The 8,093-nt window shown below is 37.5% G+C and overlaps 1 protein-coding gene across 1 annotated transcript in view; it reads left to right on the top strand.

The window, feature by feature from the left end:
* LOC139130701 (zinc finger protein GLI2-like) overlaps positions 1-8,093 on the top strand; it is a 28,696-nt gene continuing 20,603 nt past the window's right edge. Inside the window, exons 1-2 of the mRNA XM_070696456.1 lie at positions 1-172; positions 2,099-2,179. The gene's annotated coding sequence lies outside the window, so the exon portion shown is untranslated. The remainder of the gene's footprint in view (positions 173-2,098; positions 2,180-8,093) is intronic.

Raw genomic sequence — 8,093 nt, 5'->3', positions numbered from 1 at the left:
AAATCCACCGACTACATGCTGTCATCTTAGCAGGCAATTTTTTCCTCTGGGTTATAAGAAAATTTGGGAAAATTGACAGGTTTAGACACTTCTACACAGCTTTTCTTGAGTTCACCTAGAGATTGCAATTGTATTGAGCACAACGAAGCCGAGGGGCTCCATATTGTAAGAGGTTGGTGGCATATCTTTTCAAATTTACCAGTTTCTTTTTGTTGGAGGAACTCCGAGCGGAATGGAAGCTGAAACCTCTGAACAGTTGTGCCAGATTAGTCTCCGATTCCATTCCCGGTCTAATGTCTCTGGATTTGAAGCCAGGCAATAGTTGGTCCTCTAATGATGTGTCCAAGATGAAACTTGATTTCTACTGTTTTCTTGTCGCATGACATTGGTTTCAAGCTGTATATGATGCACACGGACCAGTACGCAGTAATATACATAGCGAAGCCATAAACATATTTTGAACTTCGGGAAAATACTTTCATCATAGTAGCAAATGGTGATAAGTCAGTCAGTGATTAACTAAAGTCAATGTGTACACCGACCCAAAATTTGAAAGTATTGACGACCAGTCACCGTGATATGTCATGAATGTAATGATAACCCGCCAAGCTGTTAGGTGTATAAATGCTAAATATCTACCGCTATAAATAGTCACTGAATGTAAATTAGTAAGCTTATATTTGATACAATATCAACACAGAATACAATTACCTGTGGTCATTTTGTGCTGCATACTGGAAAATGAAAGTGATGATAATATATTGCAAAGATAGTTTAGTGGTTACAACGTTCGACGGGTGAATAAGAAATACCATGTGAAGTTTTTTATCGTTTATGATCATAGAAACAATGTCTCAGATGCAGTTTCATTATGATGCACTTTAAATGTTTATTCTCCGAGACCAAGGTAGTTTCAATTCCCATTATGAAGATATTTGGATTTCAAAGGTTGTAATTATCAGCAAAGTTGCCCTATCATCAAATTTGTGTTTATTATGACATCAGAAACTGCTGCATAGCATAGACAATGGTAAATAAATATTTGTGTTTGAGAACTTTGAATTGTTAAATATCTCTTATGTAGCAGTCACGACACCTGTCAAAGTCTTCGTGTAACTTTGTCACATGAATATATACCATTGATAAACAGTATTGTTATGGTGACAAAAGTTAGTCCTTTGCAATATGTCTTGTGAGAAAACAAACCCTTATCCAGCCATACCTGTCATTTGCCATCTAACAAACCCTTATCCAGCCATGCCTGTCATTTGCCATCTAACAAACCCTTATCCAGCCATGCCTGTCATTTGCCATCTAACAAACCCTTATCCAGCCGTGCCTGTCATTTTGCCATCTAACAATGCCTGTCATTTGCCATCTAAGTAAACATTGAGCCAAAATGTATGTTTTCACCTGCACTGTACTTTGCATGAATGTCATAGCAGGTCAATTCAGTAAAAATCATGCTTTAACAGTATCTATGTTTTCAGGGGCCTTCAATTGTTCAAGTCTTTTAATGTAATATGGGACATATTATGCCTTACATATTTAAACCAACTTGACCTGATGGTGACACAACTGATAAAATAAAGGTTAAGGGATATTTGATGCCAGAGCATCAGAGTCAATTAATTATAATTGTGTCTTTACAACATTTGGAAAACCAATAACATTTTGCAAAGCCAATTGATTTGTGTTCTTTCAAGTCTCTTAAGCCAGGAGCATTTGCTTTTGAAATTTCACAATGAAAACCTGTTTGTCATAAATAACATTTGTGTTGTAATCATTGGATATGGCTGATCACCTAAGGTGATGGCCATGGCCTTGATACAATGTTATATTAACAATCTATGCAGTAGAGGTGCCTCCATGTAATTATTTCTTATGTATGAATCCCAATGTACTTTGTCTCATAATTTATTAATTCTCAGTTTATATGTCTTGTTGTATTGAATAGCTTTATTACCAATCTTTTGTTTTATGAACAGGAAGAGCTGTTACATATGTTTTTGTAACTTTTTATGTACTTGAATATCTTTTACTTATGTGAATGTAGCTGTTTCAATAATTTCTCAGTTTCACTGTTTTTATCTCCAAGGAAAGAAATAGAGATGCAAATGCAACTGAAGGAAACTTAGAGTCAGTCAAGGATAAGAACGTGTCAGCTGACTTGGTTGGGGTAAGTCCCATTTCTATCATAATTTCATATCATAATGTTAAATAGATACATCAACAAGTACATGTTCATGGTCAATGGCATACGTAACCGTTCAGGATGCATTAAGTTTTTGTTTGATCTGTCAAATTACTACCGCCAACTTTGACTACCTATATAAACAGTCAATATAACTGACCCAATTTCGTTTGAGTAAAGATTTTACATAGAGGCATAGAGGCACATAACATTGAGGAGACATTAGCGAGTCGGAATGATACAGACCAATCTATTTTGGTGTATGTACAGTGTTATTACTGAAATGTTTAGTTTACTTGATTACTGTTTGTGAAGTCTAAATGTAAGGTGCAACTATATCACCACTATTTGCACTTTTTGGTTATTTGAAGGTCCGCTATTTGTTTCTGTTGATATATTTTTCAGTACTTTTGCACTGTCCAACGTTACTGTTCCATATTCTACTCCATATTCATGTCATAATGCATTATGTTCAACTTGTCAAGAGAGCCTGTACATGTGTAATATTTGCTGAGTGAACTACTGAATTTTAAATTAGAATTCATATGGCAAAAAAATGACATATTATACTCAACACTCATCGTTGATATGGCAAGTACCTGGCATTCCAAAATGCTTACGGGAAATTAAACCAATTCAATGATGTTTGAAGTGTTTGTAATGTTTGTCTTAATATCCTTCAATAGTGCATCAATTGTTAATTTCACTTCAGAGTCAGTGCAGGTAAGAGTTAAAGAGTATTGGGCACAGATAGTGGTCTGCGTAGTAATCATTAGTAACTTTGGCAGTTGTACTAGAACTCTAGAAGCTCAAAGAAAAACTGTTTTGGTGCAAATCCAAAGGTTTGTTGTGTCCGCAAACTTGCAACCATAGCTGAGTGTTATGTACAAAATGAGAGAAAGTGAATATAACGTATAAATGATGTACCAGATATCAATATGAGTCTAAGTGCTTATTTTGTAACTGTAGATGATTTTTTAGCTACTATAGACTATAGTCTATAGAAGCTATTGGGATGGGTATCCGTCCGGCATCCGTCATCAGTCTGTCTGTATGTATGTATGTATGTATGTATGTATGTCCGTTTGTGAGGCGTCCGTCCACTCAAATATCTTGAGAACCGCAGTACTTACTGATTTGATATTTGTTGTGTAGATGAAAAATATGATTTTGAGAAACTGTTTTTTTTTTTTTTTTGATATTGTTGAAAATATGCAAATTAGCGCCAAAAAAGGCGTTTTTGGTAAAAAATCTTCTTCTTCATAACCGCTGGTCAGACAGCTTTGTTATTTGGTATACAGGTCCCTAGGGATAACCCAATTTAGATTTATTCAAATTGTGATGAAATATGCAAATCTGTATTTTTAAGGAATTTTTTTGTCATTTTTGGTCAAAACTTTATTTCATCAAAACCGCTCGTCTGACAGCTTTGATATTTGGTATACAGGTTCCTACAGATGAACCAAATATGATATATTGAATATATGACGAAATCTGCAATTTTGTATTTTTGGTGCAATTTTTGCCATTTTTGGTCAAAAAATGTGTTTCTCAAAAACTACTTGTCTGATACCTTTGATATTTGGTATACAGGTTCCTAGGGGTTGTCTTTGTGTGATATATTGAAATTTGATGAAATCTTCAATTTTTGTATTTTTGGGTCAATTTTTGCCATTTTTGGTCAAAATATTTGTTTCTCAAAAGTTACTCATCTGATAGCTTTGATATTTGGTATACAGGTTCCTAGGCTTTATCTTAAGGTAAAGGGCGACGAATTCGGACGCGCACACGCTTTAGAACATTTCTGCGCAGATTTAACTCCAGCCTGCCGCAAATGGTGTATTTTGTAGCATGTATTTAACATCACCTGTCAGTGTTGAAATTGCGCTTTTACCTAATTGTTTGACCCAGTCTCTTGGAAATACATGTGACCTTTAACCTTGTCATATTTTGACCCCCTAGGAAGCTGGTTTTTATTCAATATGAGCGCAAAATTAACATTTCTCTCCCATTTACATGGCGCATATTACCCATTCACCTGGAGATATTGTAAAAAGTAGCGTGGTAACACCCTTTTATTAAAAGTGTAAACTAAATGGTATTATGTCAGGATTTTATTCGCCAAGTTTGGTCAAAATGACACCATTCAAAGCGACAGGAAGAAAGTTCGAAAATTATGTAGTGATATAATTTCGATATCGTCATTTTGTAATCGATACTTATGTTAAAATTTCTTTACAAACATCATGAAAACTATACATTCGATAGATATGGATCTTAATTCTTGGTATTTATCAAAATTAACTCATTTGCTAAGCGTTTTATAATTGCTTTCTTTAGTTTAAGTGAATTATATCATTTTATTTATTTCTAACGATGCCATTTTAACGCCCATTTCCATGGAAACGAGCATTGTGACCCCCATTTTTATTTCATTTTTGCACTTACACAACTTCCAAGAATATTTGTGCAAAGTTTCAAGAAAATGACACCACAACCTAATTTTGACGTAATTCGTAGTACTTCACCTTAATGTAATACATTGATTTATTATGAAATCATCAATGTTGTATTTTTGCAGCTAATTTTGCCATTTTTGGTCAGGCCATCCTGAAATGAGCTATCAAAGATATCCACCTTCATGTCACAAAAAGTTATTCTCTACATAACACATCAGAGCTCTGTCAACTGTTTGGTGGCTTGTTTTTTCAAAACCGCTGGTCAGACAGCTTTAATATTTGGTTTACAGGTCCCTAGGATGACCTTTGTGTGATAATTTCATACAGTTGGGAAATACTTAATTTTGTATCCATGTCTACAGTAGCTTCAGGGACTTTGGCCCTATGTTTTACTATTTATGTTTTAATGTCAACTATGATTATGTGTTCCACTTCTAAAGTACATTGAGATACACAGTATTCAGCTTGTCAACTCGGCCTGTGCATTGTTGACAGCGTTGTTGTTGACAAGCAAATTCGAGTCCTGACTAGAATTCAAATGCAAACAATAACAATGCATTTTACGCGTACAGGCATTTTGTATACATTTTTTGAATTGACATAGCAAACCAACAAGTGAAAAAAATCATCAAATGTTACAGTAGACTGAAAGATTCCGTCGCGTGCGGGCGCTCCGGCGCACTGCGACCTGCGTAGGTCGCAGTGCGCCGGAGCGTCCGCACGCGACGGAATCTTTCAGTCTAATGTTACAGCTACTGGCCCTTTAATATAATGACATGAAATAACAAAGTGGATCCACTCTTTATTCTACTTTTAGTCTTGATTTGGTTTTTTTTAGCTTTCAAGATCCAATTTCCAGCATAAAAGTAACAAAACAGGAATTTTTACATGCAGCAAGACGATGACAAAAAGTATACAGTTCAGCACTGTATAGTGCATTCATGATACTTTAGATATTGACATTTGCTTCCATAGGTAGTGCACTGCCATTATTTGAAATTACACTTCAATATATCAAAAATTAGCTGATGAGACAAGTCTACCTACATCATAGTAAGGATGAAGAAAACAATTCTTTTTTTTGCCTTTAGTGAGAATCATTTTGTCTCGGATGGACATTCAAAGACTATGATCAGAGTAATTACGGCGTTATATTCCTTTTTGTTGTCTTACAAAATTGTGATCTTGAATAATGCTCACCGTGATTTAAAAGTTGCACCTTAGTAAATCATAAATATACAGTTTAACCCTTTTCCTGCCGAGCGCCCTTGTCCGTTATTCTCCCAAGTCAGTAGAAAACCGCCCCATAATATGTGCCTGCAAAAGATTGGCTCTCCTGCATGTTATCCTGCCAGGCATTTTGGCAGAAATTGCCCATTTTCAGGGTAGTTTTAGCCGTACTTATACGTGTTAGACTTCGATAATTTCTACATGCCCGTAGACAGGGGAAGGAGCTCAAGGGTTGCTGCAGAAAAAAATTGAGGTCACCGGCTTTGTTTGCCCCTGGGAGTGCGTCATTTTATTGCCGTTTCATGTTTATTTTTTCGGAAATAAACTCCTTCAGTATTACGCACGTCCGCTAGGCACAAACATCACCTCACTAGTCTGTTAGTCAGAGACCCTGAGGGTCGTGCTAGGGGTGCAGAAGCACCGTCAAACCTGTCCTGTTTCCCCAGGGTAGGGTCAATTGAATACGTACCTTAAACGACTTGGCAGTGTAGCACAAAAACTACGTTTTTGCCATTGTATTAACGACATGGCTGAGCCATTGAAGCACAGCTCAACGTAGTTTAGCCAGCTCAGTTGGGAGTTGGCTTACGAGTGTTACCGTTCATTACTGACTTAATCGAGTGGTCCTCAGTCAGGTACGGGTTTGTACCGACATGGCTTGGGCTGCAGCTAACCAGTGATAACCAGTCACTACACCCAAGTCTTCAGTTCACTTCCATTGTTCTAGCCATCGACGTGTCCAAATGCCTGGCAGCCATATTGTACTGCTAGCTGGTTTGCATAACAAAAGCAGTCCCTGCTAAATGCAGACGGTATCCCCGTAGCCTGACTACGCATTGACCTTATGTGCCCTTTTGAATTCTCTGTACGCAAATAGCGTACGTAGTTACCAATGCGTCGGCAAGAGGATACGTTTGCCTGCAAACCAGAGCCAATACTTCGGACGATGGAATAAATAAAAAATCCAAAGCTACGTCCATTGAATGGCACGGCAAGGCAGTGAAGGACGTTGCCTGGCTTGAACTTGCAGAGCTGAAGCCCAGCTTAGTACGTCGGACACCAGTTTGTAATGGTATTTCCGAGTCGTTCATATCCGTTCCATGGGAGGAACAAGTCGAGCCGTCCCGTCAAAAATACGTTCTCATTTTCAGTCACGCACAACTGAATAAGTGACTTTCGTCTCGCACCATCGGCATATCTGCCAAGTCGTTTGCAAAAGGTAGCCTTCTAGATTAGCATTGCCGAGTTGGTCAAGTTCGGCAGCAATCTCTATAGTGCCAGGCAGCCAAGTACGTCCAATTCCGCCAGAAAACGTCACCGTGCTATCCTGCCAAGTCCGCTAAAAAGCGGTTAAAAAAAACCCAGCCCCCCTCGGGTGTGGGGGACTGGCGGACAGGTTTCTGCACCTTTCCCTGTCTATCGACTCCCTGCGAACCCATTTCGAGGGGAAAAGGCGTTCCTTGTCAGAAAACCTGTCCTCGGATGACCCCTAAACGCACAGGGGATAGCAAAACGTAGTGCCGTCGACTTGGCAGGAAAGGGGGTACCCAAAAAGGGCCCGATTTCCACCGGGTTGGGAGAATAACGGTCACCAGTGCTTAGATTCTGGCTACACCGAATTTCAAGCGGATTTTCACCGACTTGGCAGGAAAAGGGTTAAAGGAATTTGTCATGTGTGCTGAATAACAGCAAGTCTACAAGAAAGATACAGTGTCAAGTGACTGCAATGATAGGTTTGTGATGTTAGTTTGACTTCCTGTTCCACTGTTTAATACAATTTTAGAGCATGACTGCCATTTATATATGATATTTATGAACATTGGAAACCATACAAGGTATTTTTTCTTGTCTGTTGCCAAATTGACATTCCACAAAAAGTAACCTTTCCATTATCTTTGTAACATTTGAAATCTCAGTAATCTAGTGTATGACCCTCAAGTTTCTATTTGTTACTACACATTCATTTTTTTCCTCTACTATAGCTCAGAAGAGATGAAACACTGTAGTCAGTGTTTAATTTAACAGATGGTAAATGTGTATATGCCTTGGATTATTAAACTAATGTAAACTTGAAGTGATTAACCAGAAATACATATTCCCTGATAAGGGAATACATATTGTATAATTGTATTTGATATATATCAGTTAGTAGTCGGTCATCTGCTCATGTCATTGCTTAGTAATTGATGAAATAAAAATATTTGTAGGGT

This window comes from Ptychodera flava, chromosome 4, assembly GCF_041260155.1.
Source record: "Ptychodera flava strain L36383 chromosome 4, AS_Pfla_20210202, whole genome shotgun sequence".
Taxonomy (NCBI): domain Eukaryota; kingdom Metazoa; phylum Hemichordata; class Enteropneusta; family Ptychoderidae; genus Ptychodera; species Ptychodera flava.
This window is presented reverse-complemented; position numbering and strand designations above follow the sequence as displayed.